Raw genomic sequence first — 22,999 nt, 5'->3', positions numbered from 1 at the left:
ACTATTTCACTTGGGGATGGAAAAACCTAGGAATCCTTCAGGTTTCCCAAAAACTGGAATTGCTGATAGGGAAAGCAATAGCTGTGCTTATTATCCCCCTGCTATTCTCAGCATGTACAGAGCAAGATCCATGATCATCTTGCATGACCTCATGCTGCTCACAGTCTGACTTCATAGAATCATAGAATAATTAGGGTTGGAAAGGACCTTAAGATCATCTAGTTCCAACCCCCCTGCCATGGGCAGGGACACCTTACACTAAATCATATCACCTAAGCCCTCGTCCAACCTGGTCTTGAAGAGTGCCAGGGATGGAGCATTCACAACCTCCCTGGGCAACCTATTCCAGTGCCTCACCACCCTAACAGGAAAGAATTTCCTTCTTATATCCAATCTAAACTTCCCCTGTTTAAGTTTTAACCCGTTACCCCTTGTTCTATCACTACATTCCCTAATGAAGAGTCCCTCTCCAGCATCCCTATAGGCCCCCTTCAGATACTGGAAGGCTGCTATGAGGTCTCCATGCAGCCTTCTCTCCTCCAAGCTGAACAGCCCCAACCTTCTCAGCCTATCTTCATACAGGAGGTGCTCCAGTCCCCTGATCATCCTCGTGGCCCTCCTGTGGACTTGTTCCAACAGTTCCATGTCCTTTTTATGCTGAGGACACCAGAACTGCACACAATACTCCAAGTGAGGTCTCACAAGAGCAGAGTAGAGGGGCAGGATCACCTCCTTCGACCCGCTGCCCAGGATACAGTTGGCTTTCTGGGCTGCGAGGGCACACTGCCGGCCTATGTTCATTTTCTCATCAACCAACACCCCCAAGTCCTTCTCCACAGGGCTGCTCTGAATCTCTTCTCTGCCCAACCTCTAGCTGTGCCTGGGATTGCTCCGACCCAGGTGTAGGACCTTGCACTTGTCATGGTTAAACTTCACGAGGTTGGCATCAGCCCACCTCACAAGCATGTCGAGGTCCCTCTGGATGGCATTCCTTCCCTCCAGTGTATCAGCTGAACCACACAGCTTGGTGTCATCGGCAAACTTGCTGAGGGCGCACTCAATCCCACTGTCCATGTCGCTGACAAAGATGTTAAACAAGACCGGTCCCAACACTGATCCCTCAGGGACACCATTCCTTACTGATCTCCAGCCGGACATTGAGCCGTTGACCACAGCTCTTTGTGTGCTGCCATCCAGCCAGTTCTTCCGGACAAGTGCTGTTGGTGTTTTTGCAGAGGTTCAGTTAAGTTGCTCTAGAGCTGCATTTTCATGTTTTTTAATCAAGGAAGATGGCAGTTTGGGCAAAAGCAATGATTTCTGTCATCCTTCTCTGCAGATTGGCACTCTTTAGTACCCCGTAGCCATCAGATGGCATTCCTTTCAGTGGACTGTCTTCCTCATAGACTCCAGCCATCTTTGGTTGTCTCAGGTGATATGTTTTGTCTGCACTTGCTCTTACCTGCCCTTACCCTTGTCAGTAAAGTGCAAACACAGTCTCTGTGGAAAATGCACTTGGAGTTCCCTGTACAGTGCAAGCTGAAGAGAAAAATGACTGAACAGTTCATGAGATTGAGTTTCTTGCTTCAATATGCACCACACCAAGCAAGGGAGAAACCAGTGTGAGAAAGCAATGAGCTGGGACTACTGAAAGGTGTGTTCATAACAAAATGGTACCAACGGGCCAGCTTACTACAAGCTCCAGGCTGATGCAGAATGTGGTCTGGTTTTTGTAATCACACAGAGAACAGGAATGGGGTTCTGGGTAAGTGCCATTTGTAGACAAATTAATACATTCAGGCTGAACAGAAAGAAAAAGCTATCATTTTCCATGGGAGAAGACCCCTCCAAAACCAAGAAAAAAGCAACTCCTGTGAAATGCTGAGGGGTCTGCAAAAAGGCTGGCACTTTATGAAACAAATCTTGCTGATTTTCTTGGGGGTTACAGTAACAAATTCCTTAGGTGCTTTTCAAAAATTTTCTGTAAAGAATCTCTTGTCTGATTCCATACAACAAGTGTCTGGCTTCATTCACAAAGACCTGCTCTGTGAGTGATCTCTTGACAGGATTCATTTTAAGTCAGGAGAATCTTAGGACTTGAAGATTTTCAAGATTTTCCAAAACCTGGTGTGAGTACCTATTTAATTGTACTGTTAAAGAACAAACTCGTTTTTCAAAACAATTATTAATTCATGTAAAATTGACATCTTAATATTTATCCTCACTTTTTTGGCAAGGATTAGGCAGTGGGCATTTAAGCGTCTTGACTGCACAGATGAAACTACATCGTACAGGCTTAGTACTTGATTGAGTCTTGATCCTAATTCTACTGATTTAATAAATGGAATTCATCATTTTGCTTCTGTTATTTCAGAAAAATCCTGGAAAATTCGAAAGGTGAAAACCTCCACAAGCCCCTACTGAAAAAAAAAAAACCCACCCAAACCTCTTCCTTTCGAAAATACTATAAAGAATGAAGAGTATAAGGAAACTAAGCACTAACAAAAGAGCCCCCCAAAACCTAATATAGTAGAGTGAAAATGTTCCTTTTATGTTTAAAGGGTACTTTTAAGTGTTTTGAATTAAATTATTTATGATCTGTTAAATTCTGATTTCCAGTTCTACAGGTTATTTTTTCACTTATTACTTTTTTACTTTTTTTTTCACTAAGTTATTTTTTCACTGAAGTTTTCACCATGTCCTTGAACAGGCCAGAGTGTTGTAATCCCCATATAACCAGCCTGTTCCCTTCCCCAGTGTCCCAGTGTTGTGGCTGTGACAGCATACAGTGATCAGCTGTAAAAGCAATTGAAAGGCCTCACAAGCAGGAAGGGAAAAACAAATCATCTGTTTGAACATCTTTTTATTTTAGGTTTCTTCATTACATTTCCTACTTGACACAAAGGAAACAACCTGCATTTCCTGATGAAGTAGTCCCAAGCCTGCCCTGAACTGCTTGGGTTTACTCTTCTTAGTAGGGGATGAGCTGTCCCCTGCCTGCTGGAGTCGAGCCTGCTGGAGTCGGGTGGTTCAAACGCTCCTGAGGGACAAAGCTGCACCTGTAGGCCCTAAGGTGTGGAAGAGTATGGAGACACCAAGTAGAGGCGACGTGGCCCTGAGGTATCATGAAGGTGCTGTGTGATGGTGAGGTGTTGTGGGCTGAGGCCTTTGGTGGGTGAGGAATGGCATCCCATGAGCAAAGGCTGCAGGACAAACCAGTGAGTTCAAAGCAAATGTGGCTGTGGTCCACGACCTATGTGTTAGAAATGGCTTGAAGCTTTTGCTTGTGCAATTTTAGAATAAAAGCATTTTAACGTTTGTTTCAATGAAAATGCTGAAGATCTGTTTTTCTCCTGAAGTCTATTTTTCCAATGCCATGTTTATTTTTGCTTTTAAAGGTGGACAGCATTCATCAAAATGCTGTTTTTCTCTGAAATTCATTCAGCAGATCCAAACCTTTAAGGTAAATGTTGAACTTGATGATCTTAAAGGTCTTTTTCAACCTAGCTGATTCTATGATTCCTGTAATCAAGATGCAAGCCATATAATTTCATTTTGTCAGTCTGCAAGACCAGGGTAAGTCTAAAGACAACTACCATGGTGTGGCTGTAAATGTGCTTTTATACTTCCCCACAAAATTTGGTATTTCTTGGTTCAGAGGAAAGAGAAAGATCTCCCAGTGCTTTTACTCACAGAAGGCCATTTTTATTAAGGTCTTGTCACTGCTTAGCATCCTTGATGGGGAGAGCACATCCTGCCTGAGCAGATTTCAGGAATCATAATCACAGAATGGTTTGGGTTGGAAAAGACCTTAAAATCATCCAGTTCCATGGGTCCCTTCCATGGGCAGGGTTGCTTCACACTAGACCATGTCACCCAAGTCTCTGTCCAGCCTGGCCTTCAACACTGCCGGGGGTGGAGCATTTACCACTACTTTGGGGAACCTGTGCCCAGTGCCTCACCACCCTCACAGATCTAACCTGAACTTCCCCTGTTTCAGTTTGAACCCATCACCCCTTGTCCTATCACTACAGTCCCTAATGAAAAGTCTCTCTCCAGCATCCTTATAGCCCCCCTTCAGATACTGGAAGGCTGCTCTGAGGTCTCCATGCAGCTTCGCCAGGCTGAACAGCCCCAATTTTCTCAGCATGTCTTCATAAAGGAGGTGCTCCAGGCCCTTTATCATTATGAAGGGCTTGCAGTACTGTTCCTGTACAGGCAGGGAAGCAGAGTCATGGGGAAAGAGATGGCAGCATGTTTTCGTACTGAGATTTGAAGAAAGGAAATAATTGTGAGTATATCAGTTACATGTCAGTCATACTGTCTGTTTCAGTTTTGAGACATTCAATTGTACTGACTGGTGGTAAAGAAGATGAGAGTGTTAGGGAGGCTTGAAGGAAAAAAAAAATTAATGGGAGGAAGCAAGGGGGAAAAAAAAAGCCCTGTCCAAGACAATTTCTGGCAAGCAGTCGGGTTCTTGGTGCAGACAGATTGGCTGATGTTGATTGTTGACAGCTTCTGCAGCTTGCTAATTACAACTGTAAAAAAATTCAGGTGAATGACAGTATCTTGAAATTTTAATTTTGCTTTTTTTTTAATTTTGCAGCTGCAACTGTTAGTTGGCTATAGCCATAATTGATGGACACTGCCAGTTGCTTAGACAGATGGAAATTAATACTTGTGTTACCATTAGAGCTCACTATCACAGTCTCATTTTCATTAGTCTCCTGCACTGAATTGGTGTGTACAAGACAGTGTATTCAGAAGGAGCAAACACAACTCCTACCTGCAAACCAGCCAGTGGTACCACATTCTGTGTGTACTCACTGTCTGTCTGTGCAAGGTTGTGCACCTTTAGATGGTGGGCAAAGATGATGAGACTGGATTAAGAAAGAGTCATTGTTCTGGGTTCCTGTGTGAGCAGTGGGTTAGGTGAGGCACCTGAGAGTGGCTTTGTGGTGGGTTCCAGTCACTAGGCTGGCTTTGGAAAGGGACAGCAGGGGTGGCAAGGAGGTACCTGTGCTCAGTGGTCCCCTACACAAACTGTATTCAAATAGGGGTAGTTTTCTAGTACTGTTTTCTTAAATCTGATGGATGTGGGAAGCCTTAAAATGTGTAGCAGTAGCTGGGATTTTCCCACTGTTGCCAAAATGTCCCTCTGCCTTACATGAAAGAGGAAAGGCTGCAACAAGGCAGAATTGTTGTGCCTGTTTGCACTGAAGACGTGTACTTGGGGAAGATATTTACACGTCTTCCAACACCAAATGCACCAAGTGTATTACCTCCCAGTAAGGCTGGGAGGGATGAACTGTGACTCAAGGGGGCTTCCCTGCAATGGCAGCACTAGAGGTGGCTTTCACACACAAGCAGGTTCTGCAAAGTGTTCTTCAGTAACAGTGTTGGTTTCTCAGTATTTCCCCTGGCCTTCTCTTGCCATGAAATTTTTTTTTGTCTCTTGTAAGCAGAGATTCTCTTGGGTCCTGAAGCCTCCATCAGGAAGTAGCAATAGAGTTTTTGGCATTTTTATTTTCCCTTTCTTTCTTTTTCTGTATGTACTCTAAATATTTGAAAGGAGCAAGTACTTCTTTTTCTGTGCTTAAATTAATTGAGACTAGGACTGTCAGCTTCTGTCCTGAAAAGTGTTTCCTGGAGATGAGTGTGCAGCTGCAGATGTTACCAAAGCTTAGAAGAGAAAAATGAGAGAAATACTTGCTTTCCAAGATACTGGAGCTGTCTGTTGAACATAGAGCAGGTCACCTGTTTACTAGGATGGTGCATGTAAGAACAGGCCCTCTGTTTTTCCTGAGCTTCTGGGAAAGTTTAGATGTTGTTTAACATTACCATAATAATGTGGGAATCTTTTAAGGCTTGTGTCAGAGTTGATGGAATCTTGTGGCTTAACTTCTTAATTGTCAGAAATGCAGGTAGTATCGTCTCTGAGTTGTAGCTACCTGCACATCATGTGAGCTTGGAACTAATAGTGGTTGCAAGGGAAATGCCTAGAGGTAGGGTAAATAAAAGCAGTTAAGAATCTCAAGTAGTACATGGAGAAAACAGCAGTGGGTTGAGGTTTTCCTGGGTAGAGGTGTGAACTTCTAGGTGGAAGAACGCTCCTCACCTGCAGTGAGGGAGAGCTGCAGAAATATTAGTCAAAGAAGTCACTGAGACACTGGCTTTTTGACGCAGAAAGTAAATTCGTAAGTTCTGAGCCCTCTGAAGCTTGCTTTTAACATTTTGCAGAACAGTTTGCTTCAAGCTAGTGAGGAAAATCCATCTTCCCTTGGTGTTGAGTGAAAGCAGTGAAGCGGGACTCCCTTCTTCCCTGGAGGCGTTTGTGAGCTGTATTTAGAGGTAAGCTGGCAGAACTGATCACAGCTCAGTTGGAGGTGCAAACGTATCCACTTGCTGTTGTGTTGACCTCTTTGGAGGGGAGGTCCTGTGCACCTCTCTTCCCATCTCTCCTTCTCCTAACCCTGCTCCATGACCAGACTGATGCCTCAAGATCCACGAGGTCTCGCTGGTAGTTCTGACCTGAGACCTAAAGTGCAGGCAACAGCACGGGAGATCTGTGCTGCCCTGGTTAGCAGAGCTGTGTTGGAGGTGTAGTTGTGCACTTGCATGTTGCACAGGAGATGTTCATATGCAAAAGTAAGGTTGTGTTACCTACTGGTATGCCAATTACTGGATATTAATGGCAGGATAGCATGCACATGCCTAAACTGGGAAGCAGAAGGTTAATAGATGAACAGCACCAGAAGATCCCATTTATCAGTTTCTATTTATCTCTCCTTGGGAGGTGGCAGGTTTACAGTAAATACCTTCTGTCCTCCTAATTTCCAAATGATGGGGATAATGATGGAGAATGGTGAAGTCATTAACTGGGACAGCTTCTGTGCATCACTCTGTCAACCACATCTCTCAAAGACCTGCAATGAGAAGTGATGGGCCCCAGCTGTTCACCAGATTCTCTTCCCTTCCCCCTCCCTGTTCTCAACCCCAATTATAGGCTTAGCAATTAAAAAGAGGGGAAAAAAGAACCCCCCAAACCCAAAAGACAAAAGCCAGTCCCTTCCTCTTCCACTGCAGTGATAGGCCAGCCTGCCCTGCACTTTGTTATGTGTGTGTGTTTGCGGGGGGAGGATCGAGTCAAGTGCAATGGTATCAGTGTCAGTCAGGCAAGGGTTCCAGGTGAGGGGAATGGGTAACTGAAATGAGCACAACATGGAAGCAGGTTGTGCTTCTGGGACAGAGGCGTTGCAGAGAGTACAGTGGCCGGGCTTTGCTTCTAGATGCCACTGCTTTCAGGTGTAAGTTCTGCAAGGCAAAAAGGTGTCCCTGAAACACAAGCCAAGGTGCAAATGAAAGTTCACTTAAGTAGATTGTTGCTTTGAAAAGCTTATTTTTCCCTATGACATTTCTTTGTAGCTGACTTGAGAGTTAGGGGGTTTTCTATTGCTATTTGTTCTGCATTTGGACAGCGGCTGTGACTTGATGTCTGTTTCCAGAGAGAGGTTTAGCATTTGTAACAGCCATGCATTCATCCAGTGAGTACCTGTGATTTATTGCTGGCCTTGTTGAAAGCACTGCATTTCTGTCTGTGAGAGGTGGGAAAAATCCACCCTACCCCAGGGGCAATGGCGGTTTTCATTACAATGAGAAGGGAAAAAAATTACATGTGCTTTGTCATATGTTCACAGTATCCTGGTTAATCCTGAGCCTGTGTACAAGTGTCTTCAAAGCTGCTTTCGAGTAATAGCTCTTCAGTGAGCTGTCTTTTTTTCATGCTACAATTCATGAATTAAAGGAGTAGCTTTACCTGTAGAAAAGCTACTGGCACTTGCTGTGGCCTTGAGTGTTGTATAATATGGTGGAGCCATGCAGACCTGCGGGTCATGCCTTTTGCTCTTGATTGTCAGCCCGGCCTCCTGCCTTGGCGTGTTTTGAAAAGAGAGGCCTGCCTGAAATACAGATTTCCTCCGCATCCACTATGTGTCAGGCTCATGAAAGAATTCTTGAGCTATGTGAGCTTTATATCAGAAGGGTTCATTAACTTTCAAATGTTTCAATTGAGAAATTTCAGAGCTCTCAGCAGTAGACCAAGGTGGCTAGCTCAGCCAAGAGTGTCTCCTGGCAGTCAGGTACAGATGTGATTGCTAGTCAGAGCACCGTAAGAAACCTAATAGTGTCCCAGGAAGTGTCATACTTGAGCTGGAGAGACTTAAACCAGATAGCCCAGAGAGACTGTAAATAATTTTTATTAGGTTTTAAGAGATAGGAGCATAGAGGAGCCTTTAACTTGTAGAATAGCAGGAATTCAGTCTACAAGGTTGCAGAGCCACATATTTATGTGGTTCATTGTGTTCGTTTAGCTGTCCTGGGAAATATGACAGGAGGAAGGAAAATACAGTTGTGGTGAGAGAAAGAACTCTGGTACTGGCCTAATTCTGAGCAGGTGATTGACTATGTTCTTAAGTGCTTTGGGCCAGGGTACGTCATGATGCTACATACTAACGGAGGGACGTTAGTTTCTGGCTAATGTCTCTGGAAATGTGGTATCTGCACAGAGAGGTAGATTAACACTGAAAGACAATGGAACTTTTGAAAATGTGATGTTAGACAAGGTGGAGAGTAAATGTTCCCTAAACATTTCTTTATTTTCAAATCCTAGGTACCGCTCTTTGCCATATGGACCCACAGAGATGTTTACATTGCTCCAAACTGGTCTGGTAGCTGTGTGTCAGGGAGTCTTCTTCCAAGGGCTTAGACTTGGGTTAACCACCTCTGGTATCTCTGGGTTAATAATTTTATTGTGTATCTTCAGTCATAAATATTTAGGCCAGGAAAAGTGGAGTTTGATTTCATGTGTAATAAAGTAGGTTACTCTCATCAGCTTTACACTGACTGTGCTCAAGGATTGACATCTGACTAGTCTGTTCTGCAGCTTTGGTTTAGATGTGTGAGGAGGTGCCAGTTTACTGGGATTCCAGAACAAACTGGAGGGTGGGGGGGTCGAGTGTGTTTTACAGTGTTATCCCTCTTGTTGGGCTGCTTTTCAGTTAGCTGGCCTTGCCTAGGTTCTTGTGCAGACAAGCTAGCTAGCACTTAACAAGGAAAACAAAGTTTTGGATTTCAGCCCTCCTGTGTTGCCTTGGTTTCCACAAGAGCACCTAGCTGGAAATCAGAATATACCTCATTGCTGATGTCTCAACTTGCTGCAATGCGTGGCTGTTGGGTGTCCTGTGGTACCAATACAGGAGCATCAGCTATTCCTGTGGCTAGTCTCTTGGTTTTGACACCTCGAGCATGACACAAATCAGGCTAAACAGAACATGCAGTATTAAACATCTGTTGACTTCTAAATAGGGAAAATGGTATTACTCACTCTAAGCAATCTGTATGATAATTTCAGGAAAACATGAGGTGGCTGTTCTCTCAGTGGAAGAAATAGCTGATGGATCTTTTTACATACATAAACTAGTGGTAGGAAAGATGTAAGAGCCTAGTACAGAGGGAAGTTCTACTTCCCTGAGAAATGTTTGATAGAATCATAGAGTGGTTTGAGTTGGAAAGGACCTTAAGATCATCTACTTCCAAGTGTCCTGCCATGGGTAGGAATACCTCACCCTAGACCATGGCCTTGAACACTACCAGGGATGGAGCATTTACTACATTTCCTACTTCTTTGGGCAACCTTGGTGGAGAAAATAAAGGCAAGGCTAACTGTCCACTGCTGGGCATTTGTTTGGTTAGAACAATATCTACAGTTCCAAATCATGGGGAAGATGAATGTTGTTACAGATAATGCTGTTCAAGTGAAAGAAATGTCACTGGAGCATTGTAATGTCTATCCAAAATAATTTTTTCAATTATGTGTAACATACAGCAGCGGATGACTTAAAAAATTATCCTAGCTGACAGCACGAAGGCAGCAAAATCTTATATTCAAGTCCATTTTTATAGGTTCAGAGTGTACACATTAACCCTCTGACTATAGATGGTTTGGAGAAGACAGAAGTGGCTGTTCACGGTGAGTATTTAGCGCTTGTTTCAACTTGTCTAACTAATTGTGTTCCAGCACTAGCTATTGAACACAGCACAGCTTTCAGAGTGGGGTGAAGCAGTGCATGTCTGCAGAACATTATGGATGCATCTAATGCCTTACATTGGTTAAAGTGAACTTTGGCTTCCAGAAGCTTTGTCAAAAAGGAAGTTATTTCCTTGAATAATTTTCCTTGAATAATTAAATTTTTAGTATCTCTGCTAAGTGAGGTATTTGAGTTTGGGTTCAGTAGGATGTATGTGCTGTAAGTGGTAATGCTTACTGGATGTGCTATACTCAAGTCTGGGAGAATTCAACCTGCTCCAGTGTCTCACCACACTCATAGTGACGAATTTTTTCCTAATATCTAATATCTAAATCTTCCCTCTGTCAGTTTAAAGCCATTCCCACTTCTCCTGTCACTACAATCTTTGGTAAAAAGTCCCTCTCCAGATTTCTTATAGGTCCCCTTTAAGTACTGGAATCTGCTATGAAGTCTCCCCAAGGAAAATAACTGAATGTGACTTGGCTGTGTTCTAGCAGGTCCACACAAGTTGGTGACAGACTTGGGAGCAGAGCCTTCCTGTGTCCTAAGATCACATTTTGTTTGAAGTGTGTTGTTAGTTTGCAAAGTTCTTAGTAAGTTACAGAATCTGTCAAAATTCTGTAGATTATTTGAACCTGTGGATGGCCACAAAGGATTCAGCTCCGTTAGGTAAAGCTAACACTACTGAGAAGTAATGCCTTTTATGCTTGAAGTCAGTAGAGTCTGTTTAAAGCAGAGGTGGCTAGGTATCCAGTATATACCACTGACTGTTGTAGCTCAGAAGGGGTGTCAGATGCTGCATTTACCATAGCAGTAGGGTGTGTAAATTCCAAGAGCTTCTTTGAGATTCTAAGGATCCGAGGCTTCTACCACTTGTCTCTTCCAGAAGAGTGCTGTTGTGATCAAAGAAGTTCTTTCCTGTGAGAGTGGTGAGGCACTGGCACAGGTTAACCCAGGAAGTGGTGAATGCTCCATCCCTGGCAATGTTCAAGGCCAGGCTGGACAGAGCCTTGGGAGACATGGTCTAGTGAGAGGCGTCCCTGCCCATGGCAGAGGGTTGGAACTGGATGATTTTAAGGTCCTTTCCAATCCGAACCATTCTGTGATTTTATGATGTTTTTTTGCTATAAAGGAACCTCCCACTTGCTGATCTCAGAAACCACACACTGTAAACCCTTCTCCTCCTGCCCGTTATGCTGACTCCTAAAAATCCTTAACGTTAAGTACATGGTAATGACCTCAGCTTTCACCCAGAGTTGTATTTTATTTGCGGTTGCTTCTATTGCTATATTTTCATTACTCTGTGTACGTCTTTTCCCTTCCTTTCTTTGCTCCTGTTAACAAAGGAAACGTGTGCAGTTCTATCCTGCTACCATTTTATTTCAGATAAACCATCTGTGATACAGACCTCAAAGCCAGAAACTCTGGCCACAATGTTCTGTAGACTGTACATACAACATTTCGGGGGTAACTGCTGTAAAAAATGGGCAGCACTGTGGTGCAGAGTTCTGCCTTCCCATTCCAAGGTTTCTGTCTTACTTGCATCATGCATCAAGCATGTAACATGCAGTTCAATGGCGGTTGCTTTGGCTGGCTACACAGGCTAAATGTAAGAGCATTTCTGTCACTTTTGCTGTTCTGGCCACTGCTCTTCATCAAAGAGCTGGAAGGAAAGCTCTCATTAGAGAGGCTTTCTCTCAGTTGTTCAAAAGCCTCCACTTGGCTAATAGAGGTTTTAGAGAGCTCTTGCTTCTGGTTAGGGTTGCTCTACTTGACTTGATCTAGACCTGAGGCAGAATGGAAAAAGGGCAGGCTTAAAATAAATTATGTCTGAGTAAACACAATTGCTAGAGATGTGCAGGATTTTGTTCTGTAAGGTGGCTTAGTGAGGGAGTAAAAGAGTTGCCCTGCTATAGCAAAAACCTGCTGGTATGCATGTGACTGAGGAGATTGTTGCCAACTTGTATGTGTCATGGTTTAAAACCAGGCAGAGAATTGAAAAGAATGCAACTCCCACGGGCTGAGATAAGAACAGTTTAGTAACTAAGGTATAACACAAATCACTACTGCTACCACCAATAATAACAATGATAAAGGAAATAACAAGGGAAGAGAATACAACATTTCACCACCAGCTGACCAATAACTCGCCCCCCCCCAGCCCGACCAAGCACCGACCCATACCTCCTCCAACCCTGCAGTCCCAGCCCTTCCAGGTAACTCCCAGTTACATCCTCGGCATGACGTGCTGTGGTATGGAATACCTCTTTGGCTAGCCTGGGTCAAGCGCCTTGTCTCTGCTTCCTCACGGCTTCCCCTCCTCCCTGGCAGAGCACGAGCCTCACAAAGTCCTTGGTCAGGGTGAACATCACTTAGCAACAACCGAAAACATCGGTATCACCAGCACTGTTCCCAGGCTGGAAGTCAAAACACAGCACTGCACCAGCTACCACGAAGGAGAAACATGACTGCTACTGCTGAACCCAGGACAGTATGTGGAAGAGGGAGTCTATGGAATGAATTAGTGTTTTCCTGTCTGTTGCTTGCATGTCCAGCAGTCAGAGCCCAGGCATTGTGCTATTGGGTGTGGAAGAAATGGGAGTTCAAGGCAAGTTGTGTGGCGGAGCCTCTATGGAGTCTGAATGGAGGAAGCAGGTAGTTGAAATGCCAGGTAGCTGATCCTGGTGCTTAGGCACCAAGGCTCGCTGCAGGCTGAGCAGTCTTTACAACTGGAAGCACTGTGTTTGTGGTCCTCATTTTCTGTAGAAAAGGAAAGGTACCAGCCTCTGAGTGCCTAGAATAATGTAAGAAGCTGCCTAGAGAAGGGATGCAATGAATGCAGGTCACCTACTGAATAGGGTAGAGATGGAATCCAGATCCAAATGGAGACGGAGCAAAGGAGAAAGGGGAAGTCAGTGGGGTGTTGATCAGATGTTTGCTGAATTCCCATATAGCATTCTCAGTTGGGCAGGCTTTCTCAGACCTATCACACTAGGTCTGTTCTGTCAGGAGTCAGCACAGAGATGAAGGGATGGATCAAGAAAGGAGACAGAGTATAAGCAATGTACATGATCTCCCCCAAGGGACATGTTAAATTTAAGTTTCTTTGTTAATAGTTTCATAGCATATTAGTGGCTGACCTTGCAGTGAGGGTATATAAGTACTTTCCACCTCTCCTCTTTCCTTGCTTTTTGCTTTTTATCTTCTTGCAGAGCAATAAAGATGCTTGGCTCCAGAGAGCTCCTACAGGAATTAAATTCTTAAGACACAGCATCACTCTGTGGAGAGAGATGGAGGAAGTTATGAGGACAGGAATAGGAAGGAGGTTTGTCAGAAATAATTTTAGGATTGATCAGAGCAGGATGGGAGGAAGGGGTACTCCTGAACAGGGTATGCTTGTTTCAGGAGACGATATACAGCATCAAAGTCAGAGTGCTTGGAATCCACAGTGCTGGGACCTCGATTCTGTAAGAATTGGCCCCTGCTCGGGGGTGCCACTTTTGCACAGAAAGAAAATAAGAACTAATCACTCTTCCTATGTACACAGTCAAGGAGGGCTGCAGGCTCCATTTGATTAGGGGAGGGGCTCTCCCCACTGGGTAGCAGGAATGGGACTGAAACTTGGGTTTCTCTATGCTCTAAATGGAGCTATAAATGCAGCAATGAAGGGAATAGCTCTCTTGGGGTTTCTCTTGATAATGTTGTGTCTGCTTTGGTTTAGACTCGTGTCTACTACCAGTGGTTCCATGTGGGATGCTCCCAGTTGAGGGATCTGAGGCTCTGCAAAAGAGGGTAACAGAATGGTTATAGAAAAATAATAATTTATGACCTGTAGGCCACCACCAAAGGGAAAACATATTTTCAGCTCTTCCAAGGCACAGGCTGAATCTTCACCAGGGTAAGTGCAATTTGGTGTCCTTTCTGAACACAGGCCAAGGACAAGAGTCCCAGTGGTGCCTTTAGTCACACCATGTACCTTAAACACTGTGCTGACAGCAGATCCTTGGGTGAGGACCTCAGGATTACTGTGAGAAGATGAAGGTGGGACCCATCCAGGGTAGCTGCCATACCAATGTCTGCCAGCATCTTCCAATGCCACAGTGGCTTCCAAGTGTAGAACTGTGCCTAAGGATGAGGGTTTCTCTGTCCTATGTCTGCTGTCCATCTTTTTGTGTTGAGGGGACAGGGACCTTTGTTTGAATGGCAGAGGATCTTTAGACAAGCTGTCTGCATTGATATACAGAGATGACTTTATGTGTTGGAGATGGAAGGTGTGGCTGAGCAGGGAGGGGCAGCTATGGAGGTCTCCAGTGACCAAAACACAGGTTTGCTGATAGGTTTGATTGAGTGAGTGATGGCTTGTCACACATGAGAGATGTCTGTATGAGTGCTTGGAAGAGAAACCCACGGGGAGTTGTTAAACTCAAAAAAGCCATCCTGAGCTCAAGAAGTCACAGAGTTACAAGTTCTTAAGGGCTGGGAGCGTGTTCTGAGTAAGTGTCCCCATGTGCCTGCTTTATTCCTGTACCTTTACAAGGTGTCTGCTTCTGGCCTCTGTGACAGCATGCTGGGCTAGGTGGTTCTTTGGTGTGAGCCACAGCAGATGTTCTTCTGGAAAAAATTACTGTGGAGATGATTTAAGACTAAAAGAGCCCTGAATGCTTACAAAATGCATCCATTGCTTCTTAAAGACTTACCTAATTTTACTGGTTTTTGAAAGAAATCAGAGAAATCTGTGGTCTTGGTCTGGGGGGAGGTTGTGGAGGGGGGGGGCAGATGTGTTCATCACGAAATGGATGTATCATAAGGTTTCTTCTGAATTGGTGAAATGCTAATGCATTGTTAAATGACAGCCTGTGGCTTTGTGGTACTGACTGCAGGGTGCTAAGGTCAGGAATCTAGGTGGCAAAGTAAGCTCTGTGCTCAGCTGAGGAAGGAGAGTTGCCTCAGGTGTAAGACAAGAATGTTGCTGTTGTGCTATCAGTCTCTATGTTATTTCTTACTGTCCTGGGTTCAGCTGTAACAGTTATTTTTTTCCTTCTTAGTACCTAGTGCAGTGCTGTGTTTTCAACTTTAGCCTGAGAACAATGTTGGTAACACACCCATGTTTTCAGTTGTTGCTAAGTAATGCTTACCCCAATTAAGGACTTTTCAGTCTCATGCTCTGGTGTTTAAGACAAGGGTTAAGAGCAGTCAGCTAATGCTAAAACTTACCTTTTGACATTTGAGTGTATGCTGCTGTAAATAACTATGTATACTCAAAGAGACTATGTCTATTAAATTATGGAAAGCTTAAAGAGGAAACAGAACAGGGTTGTGCAGAGGTAACAGAGTGTGGAAAATAATAAAGTAGCAAAAAAAAAAAAAACAAAACCAAAACAGGTTGTCTAAATGTCATCTCTGTTGAGATACATTTTCCTTTGGTTATTTTTTTAATTACTGTTGTAGTCTACTGGACTGTGGTAAGTATAGTGTGTCAGGAAGGAGATAAACTCTTAGTCCAAGATGGAAAAGAGAGTTTTTACTTCAAGAAATTCTCAATACAGAACAGTACTTCAGAAGCTCTAGCTTGTAGATACTCTAGAGGCTCCTAGAGACCCCAGTTGTGAGATTCAGGGTAAGAATGAAGATCCTGATCCATGTCAAGATCTGCAGTTATTTTTCTGTAGGACAGGATTCAGTCCTCCTATATCTAAAGTTACTTAGATGGGGGAGCGAAAGGTAGGGATCAAAACTATGAGCTGTATGTGAATATACCCCATCCTGCTAGCATGTGGGTTTCTGTTCAGCTCGCAGGGTTGACACAGGTTGCTTTGACTTGAGAGGTTTTACCTGGCCTGGGCTCTTTGAGGTAAAGCAACCAGGCTGGAGCAGAGTCTGCTGTTGGTCATGAGTTTCCAGCTCACTGCTTATGCCTTTATTGCTCTACGCAGCTAATTTTGCAGTCACCCCGTTACACATCTTCATAAATGAAGCTACTGCTGAGGTCAGAGGGCAGAAGCTCATGTGCAAATGAACATTCCACACATCCTCGTTACGTTACACATCCTCGGACCTTTGAGATCAGCTCTAACAAGCATAATGCAACCAGTGCTTTAGTTTGTCACATGCCACTGGGAAATTAAATGTCTTCCAAGCACTTGTCACTTAAAATTTGCAGTGACATTTACCGCATTTGACAAAACGTAAGAAAAAGAGGTTCCAATTAACCAGAACATCAAACACTGTAGATGGTGCAGTTTATTTTGGAGGCATGATATTCAGAAAGGTCAGTCTCAGGCAGATAACCTTGGCCCTGTGTACCATTTGCTGTGGCTAATGAGCACTTAGCTCAGTTACATGATGAGTAAATTCTTGTTGTACAGTTAATGTATGTATGTGGAGAAACTGTCTTTGCCCTGTAGAGGTGCTGTGTGAAAACTCTGTAATGTGCTGGAGCCAGGTGGCTTTTATAGAGACTGTTGAACAGAGGGGTCAGAGTTCAGCACTGTAAAATCCTGTGTAAGTTAAACTGGGAATACTACTTTTTAAATACAAGCTACAAAAAGTTACATAGGCCCTAATAATCATTGGAACATCGGTGCTTGTCCTCCCCAGTGCAGCAATGTAAGAGTTAGTGCTGTAAAACATAGATTAGGAATTATCTAGCTGGTAGGTGATGCTTAAAATAGCTTACTACTTTTTATATATGCTTAATAAAGTAAAAATAAAGTGTTTATTCCAATAGTGTAATACTGTGTAAGGCTCCTTTAGCAGCTATATGCAGGATACACGTGTGATTTAAAAATCAAAACTGCACTGAGGTTTGGGTGTGGTAGATGGAATTTCACTTTTGCAAATGCGAGCAACAAAAAAATGGGATGAAGGCAATGGTAAGAGCCAGGAAGATCTTCATAAAAGAAGTTTGGGTGTTTTTACACATCCTTTAAAACATTTCTTTTTTTTTCTATGTCCTAACAAACCCATGTTTTCACCTTGTACTATAAAGGTTTTTAGATGTGCTGTAGCCCAGTTCTGTTCTTCTGGTTTAAGTAATAGATGACAGGGCAGTGATGCTGCAAATGACAGGTCTTTGAGCTGTTAACTGTTAATACTATTTGGGTATCTGAATGCTTCTGTTCTTGGCAACTTCTTGGGAGTTCTCATTTGAACACAAATGACAGACAATTCAATGTGCTGCTGGGATAATTCTAAACTTTACTTCTTTAAGAATTAAAGATAAACCCATATTTTCTTTTAATACTGTATTTGTTTTCCTTCTTTGAGCTTGGCTCCCTGTAGGAACAGTTTTGGAGGGATGTTCAGTGCTTTAAAGTCAAATACTTGTGATTTACTGTGCTGCTAGGCAGGATTCTACTCAGTCTGCTTTCCACTGGGCTGTGCTTGATTCCATGGACTGGTGGGAGAGAAGGAGCAGTGACAGTAAGAGAGAAAGCTTGTGCTGATTTAAGTTTGGTGGGAGTTTGATCACTGGCCAGAGCAAGATTAAGATAGTTGTCTTCAGTCTATGGGAGGAAAAAAGATCAAGAACTTGGAACGGTGGAGCCTAATATTGTCAGGCTTTTAGCTAAAACAGGCTTCCTGGGTCACAGTGTAAAAGAAATAATTTCTTGAAATAAACACAGGTCTCTTCATACTGAAGTCATAGCAACAAGATGACCTCACACTGCAACTTTACTCCCCCTTCCTTGTACTTGTTGCTTCAATTTCCTACAATATGTTATTCTTGTTGTTTGGAATCATGGGGAGGAGGGAGAGAGGGGAAACCAACCTGTGTAAAGATTAGCTTTGAGTTATTCCATCTGTGGACTCTTAATTTTGTCATGAAAACAGAGAAGCCTGGCAGGAAGCTAGCTTTTGACTGGCTTCATGTATCCTCTTGTCTGGAGCTGGGTAAGAAAGTGTGGCATTTAGAATGAAAGCAAAAGCTTCATTTCTGGAACTCTGAGTGTTTGCCCAATTCTTTGGCCATCTGTTTTTGTTGACAACCACCTCTTCGTGTTGTGCCAAAGTTATTTTGGCTTTTAGAATCTGTATATGCATGTGTGTATGTGTGTACATGGTGGTGTGGTTGTGTGTGACTGCATGTAGATCATTAGGGCACTACTTACTGGGTGAGACTGCGGGAAGTTGAATGCACAAAAGCAGTTATTTTGGGAGAATTGGATCACCATGAGGAATACAATGACTAATGCTGGCTTCTCTAAGAAGTCCTCAAGTCCTATCCACATTGTTGTCCTGTTTAAAAGCTGCCAGCTTCCAGTAGCATTCCTTAAGTGGCTTTGGTTGTGTTGCTGCTGTTTTGAACATGCAACTACGTGCCTCAAAGCTCAGTACTGGGTTTAATAGCACTGACGGAATGCCCAGCATCAGACTGAATAGCAGGTGGTTCTCTGTGCTGCATGGTGCTAGAGTGGGGGCCTGTTTGGTGGCAGTGTCATGGAGGTGCTCAGTCACATTAGCCCCTCCTTGGCTTCACTCATCTTCCATTTTTGATATCAGTTAGAAGGGTAAGTACTCATTCCTGTATCCTTCATCTGCTAATTATATCCACTATTGGTATATATTGGAGATGCACCAGAACAGATGATATTCAGAACTCCATCACAGAATTGCAGACGCATTTTGATATTCAGCTTCAAAATCTAGTGTGAGACACTTGTGCTTCTTGAGCATGTTTGATTTTGGATCTGCATTTTCTCTGCATTGTAATACAAATTCTCTTGTTTTCTTTCAAAAGCCATATCTAGAAACTGAGAATTCATTTTCTACTGCTTTCCACACTTAGCTTTTCCAGCAGTGAGTTGTGAACTCTTGCTTGGCATGAGAGTAGGGAAGAGTAACATATATAGCCTGTGACAGCAGCAAAATGAGGCTAACAAATATCCTACCGAGGATGCAGTGTGACAGCTTCATCCATCCAGCTGAATTTGCATTGTGAGTATGAAATAGCTGTGTGTCATGGGCCACTGCCATTGCACACAATCATTTATTTAATAACTCAGTGCACAGACGTTAAAGGGGAGCCATGCAACAGCACATCATTTTGTTGAAGACAAATAAGGAATTAAGATATGGCAACATTTAGGAAAATCTGGTTTGTACTATTCCATCAGCATAACTTTAATGTTCAGCCAGGCAATGCCTCAGGTGTAAAATGGACAGTTTTTAATGAACAGTGGCCAAGGCATGGAGTGCAGTGTCCCTGGCTGCTTCCCAATGGTGGTTTCCTTTGTGCTGAATATGAAGGTGGCTATTTAAAAAGATCAGCTTATTGCATTGCAATGTAATGTATTAGAGTTAGTTCTGCAACTTGCACTAGGTGTTTTCTGGCACATGAGCCAGGTAGGGTAAGCCTCCTTAAGATCTTGACTATTACTTTTTTTTTTCCTCTAGAGAAAGACAGACTTGTTCAGCCTGAAGAAGAGAAGGCTCTGGGGACATGTTAGACCAGCCTTACAGTATCTTAAGGGGGAAAACAGGAAACCTGAGGAGGGACTTTTGACATGGGCATGTAGGGAATGAACAAGAGGGAATGGTGTTAAACTGAATGAGGATAAATTTAGCTTAGATATTAGGAAGAAACTCTACTATGAGGGTGGTGAGTGTTTCCAGCACTGGCACAGGCTGCACAGAAAAGCTGTGTCTGCCACATCCCTGGCAGTGTTCAAGGCAAAGCTGGATGAAGCTTGGAGCAGCCTGGTCTAGTGGAAAGTGTTCCTGTCCATGGCAGCAGGTTTGGAACTGAGTGACCTTCAAATGTCTCTTCCAACCCAGTCCATTCTATGATTCTCTGATAATTCACACAGAGTTGATTGTATTTGATGAAATGCCAAGTGCTGCAATTCCATCAGAAGGAGAGCTAATTTTAAGTCATGTGGAGTGCCTTGAAATCAAGGTTCTTAAATTCATCCAGAGAGGAAAAATGGAGAAAGTAAAATTCCTGAAACAGGGGTCATTCTGAAAATATGTTAATAAGTGTGAAAGAAAATGCTCTGTCACCTTAGATGTGTTCCCAGGAATTGCCTTCAACCCATGTGTTTCCATGTGTAAATAAGGTGTCAAAGGTCAATGAGGTTTGTTGGCATGTACAAACACCTCTAGTGAGTGGTAGTGCAGTTGTGAATGGACAGTGACAATATCTCAAAACCAAAATTTAGGAAGGCCAGGCCTAAATTTAGGTATGGGCAGTTTGTCACACTGAGAAAAGGGAACAGTGGCAGTTTTATTGATGCATAAACAGAGGGTTTTATTGTTGAGAAAATTGTAAAGGAAGTTAATAGAGTCCAGATGTGAAACTCTGAAATCTTTTGCTTGCACTTTAAAATAGTGGTTTTTCACTGCAGTTGGAATAAAGGATTCTTCAATTTTCTCATCAGTGGGAGTCTAATTTTAACAGTGTAAAAAAGATTCCATGTTGTCTGCTATAATAGTAAGTCATCAGACTAACTAGAAAGGAATGCTAAAGGTTGTCGCTCCCCCTTAGCATCAGCAGTGCTAAAGCTTTCCTCACAGCCAGGCCAGCTCTAAACCTTCAGTTCTTATTTGCAGCACTCAGCTGTGTGCATGAAATGTCTCCTGGGTTACTTTGCTTAATAGCAGTTTAGAATAGAAGGGCCTCACAAGTGAGGTGTTCAAAGAATTGCTGTTCTCGAAGGCCTGTAGAAAGGCATACTGGAAAACCAGAAAAATACCAAGGGCAGAAGCTGCACAGAACAGCTCAAGAAAAGAGGGATGACTGTTTTGTTGTGTTTATCTTCACTGACATAACACAGAAAATACAGGTTGCTGTTGTTATTTCTACCATTACTACCACAGCTGCGTGTACAGGCTGGCTGCAGTGGTTACTACTTCCTTGCCCTCTCTAAAATTAGGGCAGCCTAGTTGCAGGCTCAGTAGGTAAGCAACTGTCTTAGTCTTGGTTGGAATTGGATTGGCCACTGGTGGCCTATTTATACCTGAAATACACAGGAAAGATCAAGAGCATGTTCTGCAGCTTCTGAAACCAATACTGAGTATTCAAACTGTCTGTTGGTATAAATGGATGCCACCTCATGGATTTCAGTGGCATATCATCCACTAAATCAAGGAGAGGAGGTGCCTTGGAAGGCATGTAACAGAAAGGAAATGCTCATGCTCAGTTGTGTGTAGTTCTGTGTTGCTGTTATCTTGTGATATTTAAGGCAGATTTTGACTTGAGGCCAATGTGTGTTTGGCAAGATGGCTAAATAGCTCAAAAAAAAAAAAAATCTCTCTAAAAGCACAAGAAAGTTACAAGATACTCTACTGGCAGGAAACAAGTCTAATTTAGCTCAAAACAAAGCAATGTGGAAACTCTTAAGAGTTTTGCTCCTTAGCATAATAGTTTATTTATCCTGCACAACTTGTCTGCAATTACACATTCTTTCATGAGTCGATTTCTAAAGCAGAGCAGCATGGACGAAAAGGGTGAGAGCTCTGTCTGCCAGTTAGGTGGAAGGGCAGTAAGTATCCCTATGCATTCTTTTGGTAGAAGCATTTTTCCTGTGATTTTTACCTTGAGCTTGCTGTCAGTGGATTTAGGTCCTCTGCTCATTACTGTAAATGAATCCAGAGGCATTTTTTTCTAATCTAGTTTCAGATGTGGCTTTAGCTGATGCTGCAGATTAGGTCTCAATGTTAAGATTTTGTGCTGTTTGGCTCATCTGAGGGGAGGTACTTTATTGCACACCTCATCCCAGAGACCTGTGTTTTATCCCTGTGAGCATCGAACCATGCATAGCTAACATTTTAACTCCTTTAGGTGCAAAAGACGGGGAAGAAGCTGATCTCAACTGCCAACTCAAAGGAAACAAAAGATAATGTGAGTCATACTGAATGCCATTATCATAATAAGGTTCTCCTCTGTAGTGCCCAGTGGCTATAACTTCCCTCTCACAATGTATATGTGTCACAGGGCATGTGCTACATTGGCCTTCCTATCTTGGCCTGTTGCTAGTAGCAATGCCATTACACTGCAGTTTGCTTCAGTGCTGTAGGAGTAGCTTGGTGTATATGAACAAAGGTGGAGAAACAATGGAAAGCCCCACTGGGAATTGTTTTGGAAACAGATTTATAGTTGTCCAAAGAAAACAAAACTGTGTTTTGCTCACAAGACTCAGGATTTGCAGTTTTAAAAGCCTTTTTGGTTTCTTCACAGCTGTAATTCCTGAGATTTATCAGTCTATTTGGAGCATTTTTGTCCTGAACGAAGTGTCAGAGATGGCTGCTAATTCTGGCTAGAAAGCTTGATTTAGTTAGTGGAAATCCTGCTTTGCATTTGCTAGATGCTTTGTGGTATATCAGAAAGGTTGCTTCTTGGTTGAGGAAGTCTCCAGGACTTGAAAACCAAATCTCCATTTCTTCCAGAGGGATAAAATTATACCAATGCGTGAGGACCTTGATAATTTAGATAAGAGTTTTACATTGTTTGTCTACACCACACTGTTTTTTGTCATCAGCTGTCTGATCTTGTTAATGATCTTTTTTGTAAATTTTAGGCTAGATTTGGACTAGATTGAATAGATAAGTTATGACAGACCTGAACTACAGCTCAGTTCTGGAACTTGTAGAGCACTTGAGTAATGTGGTGTCCTTAAACGTGTGAGAATGTAGGCACAAAGGGTTGTATGAAGAATAAGAGCATCAAAATATAAAAGTCTACTATCTCCTTTGACTACATAAGTGAAATCAATGGAGAAATATGCATGCTGTGTCAGCTAGAATGAGTACTAACATAAGAGAAAGCACATGAGCAAATGAATTTAGGGGAAGGCACATAAATCCTGTCCCTCAGACTTGTTCATGGAACATCCTGAGTTTCTGTGTTGGTCAATAGCCTGATCTCTGGGATAGTCTGCTTTGATGGTGTTCTGCTGCTGCTACAAGGTGTGACTGAA

General features: G+C 43.0%; 1 long non-coding RNA gene across 1 annotated transcript in view; it reads left to right on the top strand.

Moving 5' to 3' along the window:
- LOC133264036 (uncharacterized) overlaps positions 1–11,968 on the top strand; it is a 31,338-nt gene extending 19,370 nt beyond the window's left edge. Inside the window, exons 3-4 of the long non-coding RNA XR_009741598.1 lie at positions 6,238–6,348; positions 11,469–11,968. This is a non-coding gene — a long non-coding RNA (uncharacterized LOC133264036). The remainder of the gene's footprint in view (positions 1–6,237; positions 6,349–11,468) is intronic.
- The last annotated feature ends 11,031 nt before the right edge of the window (positions 11,969–22,999 follow it).

This window comes from Pezoporus flaviventris, unplaced genomic scaffold, assembly GCF_033815535.1.
Source record: "Pezoporus flaviventris isolate CSIRO_AGI_PZ_B2104156 unplaced genomic scaffold, CSIRO_AGI_Pfla_v1 ptg000002l, whole genome shotgun sequence".
Taxonomy (NCBI): domain Eukaryota; kingdom Metazoa; phylum Chordata; class Aves; order Psittaciformes; family Psittacidae; genus Pezoporus; species Pezoporus flaviventris.
The sequence above is the reverse complement of the archived record's forward strand: the minus strand, read 5'-3'. Positions and strand labels throughout refer to the sequence as shown.